Source organism: Coregonus lavaretus (assembly GCF_964263955.1).
Source record: "Coregonus lavaretus genome assembly, chromosome: 12".
In the NCBI taxonomy this organism is placed as follows: Eukaryota; Metazoa; Chordata; class Actinopteri; order Salmoniformes; family Salmonidae; genus Coregonus; species Coregonus lavaretus.
In genome coordinates, this window is record NC_139999.1 from 12,613,448 (window position 1) to 12,628,655 (window position 15,208).

A 15,208-nucleotide genomic window follows, 5' to 3' on the forward strand; every position below is an offset into this window, starting at 1 on the left:
GTAGGGCAGTAGGGAGACCCGGCATTGGGAGGAGATGACAGGCCTTGGAGAACCGATCCACAACGACCAAAATGGTGGTATTCCCCTGGGAAGGGGGTAGGTCGGTTACAAAATCCACCGAGAGGTGGGACCATGGTCGTTGTGGAACGGGCAGGGGATGTAACTTACCCCTGGGCAAATGTCTAGGCGCCTTACACTGGGCGCACACCGAGGAGGAGGAGACATAAACCCTCACATCCTTAGCTAACGTTGGCCACCAGTATTTCACGCTAAGGCAGTGCACTGTCCGGCCAATACCTGGATGTCCAGAGGAGGGTGATGTATGAGCCCAATAAATAAGACGATCACGAACCTCGAGCGGAACGTACGTCCGCCCCACAGGACACTCGGGGGGAGTAGGGTCGGTACGCAGTGCCCGCTCGATTTCCGCATCGACCTCCCATACCACCGGAGCCACCAGACAAGACTCCGGCAGTATGGAAGTAGGCTCAATGGCCCTCTCCTCTGTGTCATGGAGGAGTCAGGCGCAGGACACAGAGGCTTCGTCCAACAGACTTTACTAGTCAAAAGTGCAAAAAATACAATACACGACCTCGAAACAACCAGAGGCGAGTGAATACGTAAACCATGCGTAAACACTGAACAAACAAACAGAGCGTCAACAAGCAGCTCCGAAATACAGGCAGACAACAACACACAATCTAACCAATACAAAACAGGGAACTTATAGGACACGTAATCAGAACACAAACAGACGCAGGTGTACAAGACAGACCAAAGCAATCACACCACGAAACATTCAACGGTAGCAGCTAGTACTCCGGGGACGGCGAACGCCGAAGCCTGCCCGAACCAGGAGGAGGAGCAGTCTCGGCCGAAACCGTGACAGTAGGGACCTGTCCTCTGTCTCCCTGCCAGAGGAATAACAGGGCTTAAATATCCTCTCAGTATGGTCCTCACCTGGACCATACCATTGTTAACCAATCAATAATCAATCGCTTCAATAAAGGCATGAAAAGAAAGAGTTGATATTAGCAGAATACCAAACAATTAGTTTGTACACTAACCAATTGAATTGAAGGCATCTGACCAAACTCTAAACATACACAGCTCTGTGACAGAACTGTTGCTTACTGAATGTGAATAAAAAGCGATTATTGGAAACAGTTAACTTTTGAAACTTTTGTAAACACTTTTTATTTGGTCAAACCTTGGGACGCGTGATCATGTGACACGGTTCATGTTTGGGGAGCCTCTTGTTTGTTAGTTGAGTTGGAAGTTGAGAACTTCTGTTGACTTTGCTCTTCTGTTTCTTTTGAAGCGAACGTTGAAAGAGATCATTGCTCTGTGGGTTTCTGAGATCAAGGTCTGTGTTTGTGTGTTAGATGGGGAGACAGAGGTATCAGAAGAAAACAGACAGCTGGACAGAAAAGGAGTTGCTACGTCCATTTTTGGACTTATAAATGAATGATATATACCCATTGATTCTTGAAGGATATAACTTATAAATGCCTCATGAGTTTAGTTCAACTGCCGTACCCTATCAGAACCCAAAATATAAGCTTGTTTTGCTCCAATGTTAGTTAACAATGTAATAAACACTGTAGTTATAGCATCAAAACGTGGTCAAAACTATACATTTGATATCATGGATGGTCAGTCCTTGCATCCATAGCTCTGTCTATGAATTTGAGAGTGGTACGAGTTCTCCAGCCCCATCCCTCAGCTTTTTACCAAAATAGAGGCCGGGTCACTGCTTTGTTATTGCTTCAATTAAGGGCTCTAGCTTTAAATCTTGGACGGTTAGTGAATGACATTTTCCCAGGATGACTCTTCACACATGACAATCTAGTGACCATAAACACCATCTTCACACATGGGTGGTCTTGGAAGTCCCGATGGCCTGCAGATATCCTTCTGTTATTACTGCATCACAGGCACAAATGTTCTGACTTGCTTCTCAGCCCACCCCGGCGTTTGACTGATCTCTGTAAAATCAGTGGTCTGTTATCATCTCCCTCCACATTCCCAATTCCTGGAAATATTACAAGTGGAAGGTGAGCCATAGGAGAATGCCTTTCATCCTTTCCCCGTAGTTAAAGGTACTCTACACTGCCTTTTTCTTCAAACAAACAGAGTGAGATTGAAAAGGCATTGGCTCTGGTAAAACTCTAGTCCAGGTTTGAAGCAGCAGGACCTGGCCAGGGTGTCATGGCCCATCTGAGAGAACAGCAGATAGGAGCGTCCTGGGGATGGCTAGACAAAGAGCCTCTCTGTTCACCGTGTTGGTTTGCACAGGGGACGAGGATCCATGTCGGGTAGGATGAGGGGTGCGTCTGTTTTCCTTAGGATCTAGATAGAACCAGAGTGGAGAATAGATTGGTTGCTACAATGCACATCCCATAGCTTTCAGATGTCTCTCGTTTCTTCTACATTGTGTCCTGTACTCCTGATATCACAATGTAAGATATCTCCTGGAACGTGCCCAGAGATGACAGAGGTGAACCCAAAGCCAGTTAACTTAGTGAACATCCATCAGTGAATTTTCTATTATTAACTGTTTATTGTACAAATGGTAAATCCCAAGTCTGGACACATTTTCACAATCATTAACAATACAAGTCAATTTCATGTTCTGGCTTGTGGATATGAGCTTACAATTATAATATCATCCAGTCCGACACTCTCAGAGAAATTAAGACTGGGTTAATTAAAGACTGGGTTGGGTTCCATCTCTACTCTGAGACATTTACGTCCCTTTATTTGGGGGGTTTGAATCTCCCTTTTCCTATAAGTAGTGTTTTCAGATAAATCCCTTAACTAACAAAGCATATGTTCTATGTGAACTTCAGGTGAGGACACAGAATTTCCCCCAAATCCTGTCTGTTGGCATTCTGTATGTGGCAGCAGGGAGGTCAAAGGGTACACAGAGAGACTGTAAATAAGTCATTACTCATATTACTACGATTAAAGCATGCAGGATGATTTGTCAAGTCTCAATTAAGACATAACCACGGGGATGCCGCATGGTTACACATTAAATACTTACATTGGAGTCTGAGACACATTTAATCTGGCGGCAAATCAAGAAGTCAACTGTCAAATTCAATCAAGGTAACACTTTAAATTATTACCTCAATCAGTCCATTTACATTGCTGACAAAAACAACATAGTAAGATCCAAACAGTTAAATACTATGTAAGTTATTTCCTGTACTTGATTTCTTCACAAACTGTTTATTTGATTATTTGTTACAGAATTTACCCTGTAAATCAGAGTGACCCAGTGGATTAGTGTCCTGCCCTGGCTCTGGGACTCTGTTATGTTGAGCCAGGGTGTGTAGTTTCTATGTATTTGTGTTCTAGGTTCTTTATCTAGCTCATGTGTTTCTGTGTTGGCCGGGGTGGTTCTCAATCAGAGGCAACGAGTGTCAGCTGTTGCTTGTTGTCTCTGATTGGGAACCATACCTAGGCAGCCTGTTTTCCACAGTGTTTTGTGGGATCTTGTTCCGTGTATGGTTTGTGTCTGTTACCTAGGACTTCACGTATCGTTTTGTTGTTTTGTTTCGTGTGGTGAATCAAATAAAAGTATGTTCACTCATCACGCTGCGCATTGGTCCACTTCCTCCAACGATCGTGACAGAAGATCCCACCAAAACTGGACCAAGCAGCGTGTCCAGGAGCCAACGCCAGAGGTAACTCTAGCGGATATCCACCTCGACTGGGTCAAGCAGCGTGTCCAGGAGCCAACGCCAGAGGTAACTCTAGCGGATATCCACCTCGACTGGGTCAAGCCGCGTGAGGAGGAGAGAGGTTGGACTTGGGAGCAGAGGATGGAGAGTCTGGCGAGAGCCATGGAGGCCATATCCACGGGGGAGAGACAAACCCAAAAAAATTTTAGGGGGGGGCTCACACCGTGGACGACGGGGCTGCTGGAGGCAGATAAGGGGCGAGTTAGTGGACGAGGAGAGAAGGCCACCGGGTTACGGGAGCCATTGGCGAGTAGAGGGAAGGAAAATGTAGAGGCATGGCGAGAGGTACTGAGGTGTGTTGCCAGTCCGGTCCGGCCCGTTCCTGAGCCCCGGGTAAGGCCAGTGGTGTGTGTTCCCAGTGCGGTCCGGCCTGTTCCTGTCCCTCGCACCAAGCCTATGGTGCGCGTCGCCAGCCCGGCCCGGCCTGTCCCTGCTCCCCGCACCAAGCCAATGGTGTGCGTCGCCAGCCCGGCCCGGCCTGTTCCTGCTCCCCGCACCAAGCCAATGGTGCGCGTCGCCAGCCCGACCCGGCTTGTTCCTGCTCCCCGCACCAAGCCTGTGGTGCACATCGTCAGCCCGGTCCGGCCCGTTCCTGCTCCCCGCACCAAGCCAGGGGTGCGCGTCGTCAGCCTGGTCCGGCCCGTTCCTGCTCCCCGCACCAAGCCTGTGGTGCGCTTCGTCAGCCCGGTTCGGCCCGTCCCTGCTCCCCGCACCAAGCCTGTGGTGCGCGTCGTCAGCCCGGTCCGGATCGTTCCTGCTCCCCGCACCAAGCCTGTGGTGCGCGTCGTCAGTCTGGCACAGCCCGTGCCTGGGTCACCGGTGCCTGGTCAGGTACCGGTCAGCTGCTCCACATCGGAGCCTAAGCATTCCGCTCCACCGATGTCCAGTCCAGCTCCAGCCAGCGGGGCCAGATCGGACCAGGGGCGCTACGGAGGGTGGTGGTCAAGCCCGGAGCCGGAACCGCCTCCGAGGAGGAATGCCCACCCGGCCCTCCCCTGTTCGGTTTATGTTTGGCGCGGTCGCAGTCCGCGCCTTTGGGGGGGGGGGGGGGGGGGGTACTGTCACGCCCTGGCTCTGGGACTCTGTTATGTTGAGCCAGGGTGTGTAGTTTCTATGTATTTGTGTTCTAGGTTCTTTATCTAGCTCATGTGTTTCTGTGTTGGCCGGGGTGGTTCTCAATCAGAGGCAACGAGTGTCAGCTGTTGCTTGTTGTCTCTGATTGGGGACCATACTTAGGCAGCCTGTTTTCCACAGTGTTTTGTGGGATCTTGTTCCGTGTATGGTTTGTGTCTGTTACCTAGGACTTCACGTATCGTTTTGTTGTTTTGTTTCGTGTGGTGAATCAAATAAAAGTATGTTCACTCATCACGCTGCGCATTGGTCCACTTCCTCCAACGATCGTGACAATTAGACACTGTCCATTCCAGCCAGTGGCCAATAGTTATTGGAATGAAAGAAAGGCGAACAATTGTTGGTTGTTAAATCACTTCTAAAATACTGTTGGAAGCTGTCTCAATGTTGACCTTATTTCAGAGTGGCTGTGTGACTGGATTCTCTGGATGCCTCTTCCCGATAGCTAAACAACCGTACCTTGTGCTCTACTTTACGGTGACATGCATGTTGTACAAACTTTGTCTGCTGAAACTATAAACAACATGCTCAACATGTTGTACAAACTGTACTACAAACGACATGATCAACATGTTGTAGCCAATTTAGATGACATAATTGCAAACATAAGGCAGACAGGCAATCAAAGTAGTAGTGTTCTTTTTTCAGCTTTTCAGGCTACGATATGGCAGCATATCTATGGACATTACATCAAGCATACTGTGCATTCGGAAAGTATTCAGACCCCTTGACTTTTTCCACATTTTGTTACGTTACAGCCTTATTCTAAAATGTATTAAATCTTTTTTTTTTTTTCATCAAGCTACACACAAAACCCCATAATGAGAAAGCAAAAACTGGTTTCTCCCATTCTTCTCTGCAGATCCTCTCAGTCTCTGTCAGGTTGGATGGGGAGCGTCGCTGCACAGCTATTTTCAGGTCTTTCCAGAGATGTTCGATCAGGTTCAAGTCCAGGCTCAGACTGTGCCACTCAAGAACATTCAGAGACTTGTCCCGAAGCCACTCCTGCGTTGTCTTGGCTGTGTGCTTAGGGTCGTTGTCCTGTTGGAAGGTGAACCTTTGCCCCAGTCGGAGGTCCTGAGCGCTCTGGAGCATATTTTCATTAAGGTTCTCTCTGTTCTTTGTTCCGTTCATCTTTCCCTCGATCCTGACTAGTCTCCCAGTCCCTGCTGCTGAAAAACATCCCCACAGCATGATGCTACCACCACCATGCTTCACCATAGGGATGGTGCCAGGTTTCCTCCAGACGTGACGCTTGGCATTCAGGCCAAAGAATTCAATCTTGGTTTCTTTTGAGGCTGTTCTGAGGGCAAAAGGGGGTGCAACTCAATTTTAGGATGGTGTTCCTAATGTTTAGTACACTCAATGTATATGAAGATTACATCATCTCAAATAGCAGTACGGCAGACAGACAGTCTAAGCAGTAGTGCTCTTTTTTACTGCTTGTCTGGCAGTATCTACTAGCTACAACATAGGTTACATTAATTGATGGGGACTTACAGACAGCATAAAACCAACAAAGATTTACAAAAATCATGTCTGAAAATACATTTCACATAGGATACCGCCACATTTCACATAGGATTCCGGTAGACTGATTTGTGAATAAAGTAACACATGAGGAGAACGTGATAAGATTGTTTTACTCTGGGGGAGCGAGGCGTCCTGGGGGGTGGGGTGGCCTTGGGTTGGAAACCTGTGAATGGCTGGGATTGGCTGGTATCGACAGGAAATGCCTCGCGTCTGTGTGACATTGTGGGACATAATGAGATTCAGGTGCCACATTCCTTTAACAGAGTCATTTTCAACACTTTCATCTTGTTTACAATTGTCAGGATGAGACAGTGGCCAGAAGTTCATGTGGTCATCATTGGTGAAACCATGGTACCTAGCTGACCCAGTTAGTTATGCGTCTACAGTGTTCTTCAGTTCAGCCTTCCAGGTACAGAACAAACATGATGTAGTGAGCAAATAAAACCAGTCATTATGAGATGAAAGAACAGTTTCACAATGTAGGATGACGTAGGGAGAGGGCCTTACCGTACAATTGTGTGCACAATCCACGTCTACGTACATTGGCTGAAAAAACTAAATGACTCTTCACAGGAACCAATTTAGAGGTTGAATCGATTCAATTACGTTATCTTCCACTCTGTGTAAAGAGTGGAAGATTTATTCACCATTGGTGTAATACGCAACAGCACAGAAGTGAGATAGATATTCCTTACCAATACTCAATTTAAAGTTACAATTCAATTTAATATGAATAATTTTTTACAAAATCTTAAATGTGCTCTTAATTGCTAATGTTTTACTGTCTTGAATCTGTGATCACTGTTGAATCACTGTTTCTGGGATGCTGAGCTAGTTTCCACCAGTCTCATGCTGTGGATTCCCTGTCATGGGCCTCAAGACCTCCTGGAAGACCTCACTTGAATCCTAAATCGACAACATTTGCCGATACACTGCTCTCAGAACAGAGGACCTACCAGCTGTCATGAACAACAGAGAGCTATGGTTTGCCATCATCCGGAGCATTGCAACGCCATAAGCGACGCAGAATCTGCAAAGTAGTCAAGGTAAGTAAACAGCAGAACAGAGAACAGTTCTTCAATTGTAAGTCATTCTCTTTGGAATTGGAATGAGTTTAAAGAACCTGTACTAGAACATATACTTTTGACACACAGCTGACCCCTTTACAATGGAGGTAAAACCAATAGCATAAGCCTATTGTACACAGTCAGTGTATTGCTGTCATCCATTATATGTAAGTAATCCATTTCAGTTGTTGGATGGTTCCATGTTGAGAGGAGAAAATGCTTGATCTAACCAATTGTCCCCAAGTGAGGGTTTGAAAAATTGGCTAAAATTCACAGGATTTCTTTGCTGTTTCCTTTTCTTGTCATATATAGGACCATATTGGCTCTGATCATTTTAAATTCAGATATTTTAATAGTATTCTCACACCTTTCCTGAAGCACAGTTGGCTTGACTGCAGGGAAAACAATCTTGGATATTAAACTGCTTTGTTTTTCATAATTTCTCCCAGAAAGGTCTGGGCTATAACTCTAAGCTGGTTGTGAATGTCAAAGTGCTGTTGATGCTGTTGTTGTTGTGGACTGACACAGCTGCCTGTAAAGCTCCTTTAGTGCCAGCCCCTAAATCTGACCTAATCTGGGCGGCTGGGCCCCAAGGGCCTCGCATCATAAAAAGTCTGTCTTCGTGGTGACCAGCCTCACTGACGACGACGAGGGGGTGTTAGGACGAGGGGGTGGTCGGACGGGGCGGGCAGATCATTAAAGGTAGTGAACATGAGCCACCCTAAATGACCTTATCAGCTGCAACCTGGTCTCAGGGTATTTTGTATTATTATGTACGTAAATCTGCGACACACCATTTTGTTATGATATGTTACTAATTACAATTGGTATTATTTGCAAAACGTACAATATGTTACGAATTTTCTAAACATATGATATGTTAGGTTTAAATGTATTTGACTAAGGTGTATGTAAACATCCGACTTCAACTGTAGATGGTGGACAATCTATTCCTAGTATTTACTGAATGTCTGTCTCTTACCAACTGAATACTGTTGTGAATGGAGTTTAGCCGTTATGTTTTTTTCAATTATCTTGTTAATTGATGACCAACCAAGATCGTTGTGCATGACTACAACAGAAGAATCATATCTGTATGGCAACTGCTTGGCCTCTGACCGCAAGGCACTACAGAGGGTAGTGCGTACGGCCCAGTACATCACTGGGGCAAAGCTCCCTGCCATCCAGGACCTCTATACCAGGCGGTGTCAGAGGAAGGCCCTCAAAATTGTCAAAGACTCCAGCCACCCTAGTCATAGACTGTTCTCTCTGCTACCGCACGGCAAGCGGTACCGGAGTGCCAAGTCTAGGTCCAAAAGACTTCTCAACAGCTTCTACCCCCAAGCCATAAGACTCCTGAACAGCTAATCATGGCTACCCGGACTATTTGCACTGCCCCCCCACCCCATCCTTTTTACGCTGCTGCTACTCTGTTAAGTATTTATGCATAGTCACTTTAACTCTACCCACATGTACATATTACCTCAACTACCTCAACTAGCCGGTGCCCCCGCACATTGACAATGCAACGGTACCCCCCTGTATATATAGCCTCCCTACTGTCACTTTATTTTACTGTATATATAGCCTCCCTACTGTCACTTTATTTTACTTCTGCTCTTTTTTTCTCAACACTTTTTTGTTGTTGTTTTATTCTTACTTTTTTGTTTAAAATAAATGCACTGTTGGTTAAGGGCTGTAAGTAAGCATTTCACTGTAATGTCTGCACCTGTTGTATTCGGCGCATGTGACCAATAAAATTTGATTTGATTTGATTTGATTTGATCTCCACCTTAAAACAATCCTTGCTGCTTTGCTCTGTGCAATCTGCAGCCTCCTAATTTCACTTGCCGATGCATTTCCCCAGACCACAGAACAGTAATTCACCTGACTCCCAATTAATGCTTGAGTTGTTTGCTTAAGAATCTTTCCCGGTAAATATTTAGCTATCCTTCTGATCATGCATGCAGTTGTATTATATATTTTTTTTTACATAGATTAGTTATTTGAGGCGACCATGATAAGCAGTTGTCTAGCTGCACCCCTAGTAGTTTGGTTTCTGACACTTCCTCAATTTGTACTTCGCCATACTTAATTGTATCCCATGCTGTGTTGGCCTTTTCCTGGTGGAACAGACCAACATAACCTTGGTTTTCTTAGTGTTAAAAACCCACTCCCTGATATTTCCCAGATCTACCTGTAGAGTTTCTGTACCTGTTAGAGCTGTGTGTCTGTGTGGCGTAGTGATCTGTGTGTCTGTGTGGCGTAGTGGTCTGTGTGTCTGTGTGGCGTAGTGGTCTGTGTGTCTGTGTGTCTGTGTGGCGTAGTGGTCTGTGTGTCTGTGTGGCGTAGTGATCTGTGTGTCTGTGTGGCGTAGTGGTCTGTGTGTCTGTGTGGCGTAGTGGTCTGTGTGTCTGTGTGTCTGTGTGGCGTAGTGATCTGTGTGTCTGTGTGGCGTAGTGGTCTGTGTGTCTGTGTGGCGTAGTGATCTGTGTGTCTGTGTGGCGTAGTGATCTGTGTGGCGTAGTGGTCTGTGTGTCTGTGTGGCGTAGTGGTCTGTGTGTCTGTGTGGCGTAGTGGTCTGTGTGTCTGTGTGGCATAGTGATCTGTGTGTCTGTGTGGCGTAGTGATCTGTGTGTCTGTGTGTCTGTGTGGCGTAGTGGTCTGTGTGTCTGTGTGGCGTAGTGATCTGTGTGTCTGTGTGTCTGTGTGGTGTAGTGGTCTGTGTGGTGTAGTGGTCTGTGTGTCTGTGTGGCGTAGTGGTCTGTGTGTCTGTGTGGCGTAGTGGTCTGTGTGTCTGTGTGGCGTAGTGGTCTGTGTGTCTGTGTGGCGTAGTGGTCTGTGTTTCTGTGTGGCGTAGTGGTCTGTGTGTCTGTGTGGCGTAGTGATCTGTGTGTCTGTGTGGCGTAGTGGTCTGTGTGTCTGTGTGGCGTAGTGATCTGTGCGTAGTTATCCAAACAGAAGCAGGGCCTCTCATGGGGCCACTAGGGCCCTGCATGCACTGCTCAGACATGTTGAGGACTTTGGTGGAGACAAACTCAGTGGGGAAGACAATGTTTTGGTAAAAATCCAGTAGTTCTTTATGTACTGGATGATTATTCACTTATTTCAAGCAGGCAATGTCTCCAGGAAATAACTTTTTTCAATTTCCACATAATAGGAAGTGCTATTACATTGCACATAATAGTTTCCCCCTCAGTAAAATAGAGCTCAAACACGACAAGCCAATTAACACAATTCTGAAACGAATACCCAGTGGTGATTATTTTATCTAATTATAAAATCACACATTAAAAGCACATCAACACCACATCAAAGCCTTAAGTCTTTGTCTGGACAACTCAGGGGTCTAAGTAATCCCTCTACCAGCCATTCTCAACACGGCATGGACACACACACACACGCACACGCACACACACCAGATTTCTTCAGGGGTGGAAACCAAAATAACCTACAAGTGCATGTGTGTCAGTATAATTCAACCAAGCCTGCTGCGGAACCATTCAATTAAACCAATTAATTTGTGAAGCCTCACACAGTCTGACTATTCATCTGTCAGCCCAAACATTGACCTCTCCCCCTCTGGCCAGTCTAAAGGCTCTCTAGCCTTGTTGTTCTCTCTCATATCTCACCATGAGGTATCTGATCCTCCACTTCCCATTCCAGAAACACAGCATCCTCACAACAGAGACATTGGTGCCAATTCTCAGTATGGTACTGTATGGTAATCAATTAGGCTCTCTGATGGCACTCTGGCAAATATGGGTATAGTAGGCCACTAGGTGTGCCTTCCAGGTCCAAGTACAAGTGCCTTGCATGAAGAGTAGAAGGTAGTTTTGAATAAATATTTTAGCATTTCATGATGTAAATGAGGGATGGGCAACTCTGATGGGGTAGCAACCTTAACTCAACACCTGGTGACCTCATCAAAACGTTTGGACGTCTTGGCGTAACGGTTAATGTGTTGGCTTGACGAGTCCCGGTCGGGGCTAACCCCCCGAATTCGCTAAAGTACTTTACAGGCAATACAAATGAAGAACATGAAAGAAACCCACCGTGCGTTTCCTATTATTACCCAACACGTGCTCAGAGTAGAAACCTTGAACGAATAGGATAGCAGGCACCGGAAGGAGGCGTAACTTAAAGCAAGCATTACAGCTCAGCTATAGACCATTTACAAATGCGGTTCATCTTTCAATGGACCGTTTTATGTTACTACAAACTACAAGAGAGAATTGAGTTCGCGCGATTATCTTAGAGCTAAAAAGGAGAAGAGACTGAGGAGTCAAGAAAAGAAGAGGAAAGTGTTGAGAGTAAAGTAAATATCTCATTAATCGCGGAATTAATTAGAAACCAGCGTGGCACTCGACTCAACTGGTAAGATTTTAGCAGTTTGTTTAAACGCTTGCCTTTGTGGAAAGAAACAAGATTAATTGATCACTGAATTTGTCGAATGTTTTGATTGTTCGATAATTTAATACATAGTTTATAAAAAAGTTATTTTTCATTTTCAAAACTGAAGCATGATAATCTAAATCTATTGCATTTATGAAACCCAATTTACGCGTAATGACAACACATTGGTGAAGACAATGAAAAAGAAAAATAACCATTCCATATTCACATGAGTGAACAATGCCTTCATATGCTATATACGATTTAATTTGTCTATTTCTTATCCCTACTTTGTTTCCCCCCCCACAAAGAATAATAGGCCCATGCCGTGACGCGCAAATGTCACCACTATGTGCCTTAGAAGGAGAAAATTGTCAGTTAATTTCAATGTTTCTTACTCGTCCAGACCTTGCCCTTACAAAAAAAGATAGCCGTTTTGAAGCTGCAGTAAAAGTGCAGTAACTGCAGTCGACTGTGGTATTTTGGACGCAGTAATGGCAGAATAACTGCAGTTACACTGCAAAATTACTGCAGTAATAAAACCTGTGTTATTTTGAACGCAGTATTTGCAGCATGCTGCAGCTATACTGCACTCTGACTGCAATCTTTTTTCGTAAGGGTGGTGTCTTGAAGACTACATAACAAACACATTTTCTGTTGATATAGCCACCTTCACAATATCTTATGCACTCCATGTGTGTTGGCACATGTGACTCAAGTTTCATTGCCAGATAGCATAACCATTATGAAAACAGTGCCTGCATGGTCTCTGAGAGGATCTAAATGAATGGATTCATTTTTATGAATGTGAGTTTGGACCGAAACCCCCTCACTGAATGAGACAAAGTGAGGGGGTTTGCTAATCATTTTACATAGCAAGTGTCTTGTTGCATATACAGTATAAATCAATGACCACGTTTACATGCTCAGAGTATTCCGGATAGTAGCTCATATCCCTCTTAAGGTCTTATTCAGGATAAGCTGTTTACATGCACCTTTGATATCCTGCTCACGAGTATCCCTGTAACCATGACTATAAATAATATTCCACATTTAAGTTCATATGGGTTAAACAGAATAGTAACTGAAATCTGGACACAGACTGTAGGCCTATAACCTCTCACATGTAGCCTAATATAATATGAACTCCTGCAGAATTATGCATTTCTTGCAGTAAAATTATACAAAAAAAGGCTAATTTTGTCTCGGGAACAGGAGTGGAGAAATATTACTTATTTCTTTCAGCATCTCTTGATAAAATGCGTGTGTAACGTGTTACTTTTGACACCGTTATGCAAGCAGACAGTATTTCAACCACATAAAATATGCACCCAAGACGAACTGAAGTCTTATCAGAAACGTGTTTCATCGTTTCTCAGATTTTCATTTCCTTAAAACCGGTTAAACTGATGACATTTGGACATTTTGCACGGGAACAATCTTTTCACTGTTTTGGAGTTATTGCGTTTTCTCCCTGGTCCCTAAACGAAACAGACAACTTTACCGCGTTAATTAGATGCTATCATTCTATTGATGTAAGACATTATTCTAGTGAGCACTACTTTATTTAGTCTTCTGGGGCAACAAGTTATGACAGAAGAGAAGCTGCATGTATCTAACTCTAGTTGACAAACAAATGGCCTACCAAATGTCAGAAATGATAATATGGCAGAAACATATCTAAATTAGGGGTGAAAGTAGTCTTAAGCCAGTAGGCTATACGGTCCAGTACGGTGTATCAGCAAAATAAATGATAATGGAATTATTATGGTGGATCGAACTGCGCAGGTATACAGGAGCCTACTTTTTTAAAGTGATTGGTTTGACAATTAGATGAGAACATCATCACACAACACCCATGAAATGGGAAACTGAGCCTGCGCAGACTGTGAAAAACAACAGTAAATGGGATAAGGTAAACGGGATATGATGTTTATATGCGTCTGTCCATAATAAAGCGTTGTTCTGCTTTCTTAAGAACATTATCAACAAGGCAGGTCCTACAGGCCCTAGTTTTGTCACACCTGGACAAGGAAAATTACTTAGGAAAAGAGGGACTTAGGAAAATTATAATTGGCCCAGAACAGGGCAGCACGGCTGGCCCTTAAATGTACACAGATAACTCACATTAATAATATGCATAGAGTAGAGGAGAGATTGACTTGTATTTGAGAGAGGTATTGACATGTTGAAGAGCTGTCAGTTTGAACTACTAGCACACAGCTCAGACACCCATGCATATCCCACAAGACATGCCACCAGAGGTCTCTTCACAGTCCCGAAGTCCAGAACAGACTATGGGAGGCGCACAGTACTACATAGAACCATGACTACATGGAACTCTATTCCACATCAAGTAACTCGTTCTAGCAGTAAAAATAGATTTAAAAAACATACAAATACACCTTATGGAACAGAGGGGACTGTGAAGAGAGACAGGCACAGATGCATGCATACACACACACGATAACATACGTACTAAGCACACACGTACACATGGATTTTGTGTTGTAGATATGTGGTAGTAGAGTAGTGGCCTGAGGGAACACACTTAATGTGTTGTGAAATCTGTTGTGAAATGTATTGTAATGTTTTTAAAATTGTATAACTGCCTTAATTTTGCTGGACCCCAGGAAGAGTAGCTGCTGCCTTGGCAGGAACTAATGGGGATCCATAATAATTACAAATACAAACACAAAAAACCGAATAATAACGGGATATTGGTGTGCATGTAAACATCATTGGTCAAAACACATAGGCAATGCATAGCCAAAGAGGGAAAGGTTTGTCCATAAGCAATATCATAGAACAATACAATTTTAAAAGGTCCACACCTTTCTTGGTTCGTCCATAGGCTATACTCTATCACGTTGGAGCAATATCATTTTAAAAGATCCACACCTTTCTTCTAAGCGGGAACTGATCATGGATTTAAATGAGAGCTAAATCTAACGCGATAAAGTCAATGGGTCGATTGACATGAATGCGCAGCAGCCACAATTCCAATGCATTTAATGGATAAGAGTCGACACTCACACGAAATGTGTATATAATCTGCATGATACTGAACATAAGCATCCAATGGTATTGTCCTGAATGAGGCAACAAGTGACCAAATGGGAAAGTATAGGCTGTGTGAAGACGCTTTTAGGAAGCCAGCGGTAGCACATACAGTACCAGTCAAAAGTTTGGACACACCTACTCATTCAAGGGTTTTTCTTTATTTCTACTATTTTCTACATTGTAGAATAATAGTGAAGACATCATAACTATAAAATAACACATATGGAATCATGTAGTAACCCAAAAAGTGTTATACAAATCAAAATA

At 44.2% G+C, this 15,208-nt stretch overlaps 1 protein-coding gene across 2 annotated transcripts in view; it reads left to right on the forward strand.

Annotated features, from left to right (window-relative positions):
- The first annotated feature begins 7,076 nt into the window (after positions 1-7,076).
- Positions 7,077-15,208, forward strand: part of LOC311138897 (sodium-coupled neutral amino acid transporter 3-like) — a 73,492-nt gene continuing 65,360 nt past the window's right edge. Inside the window, exon 1 of one of the 2 annotated variants that reach the window (XM_084173690.1) lies at positions 7,077-7,462. The gene's annotated coding sequence lies outside the window, so the exon portion shown is untranslated. Of the gene's footprint in view, positions 7,463-11,801; positions 11,861-15,208 lie in introns of those variants that run through there. The other variant, XM_084173689.1, reaches the window with a different exon arrangement.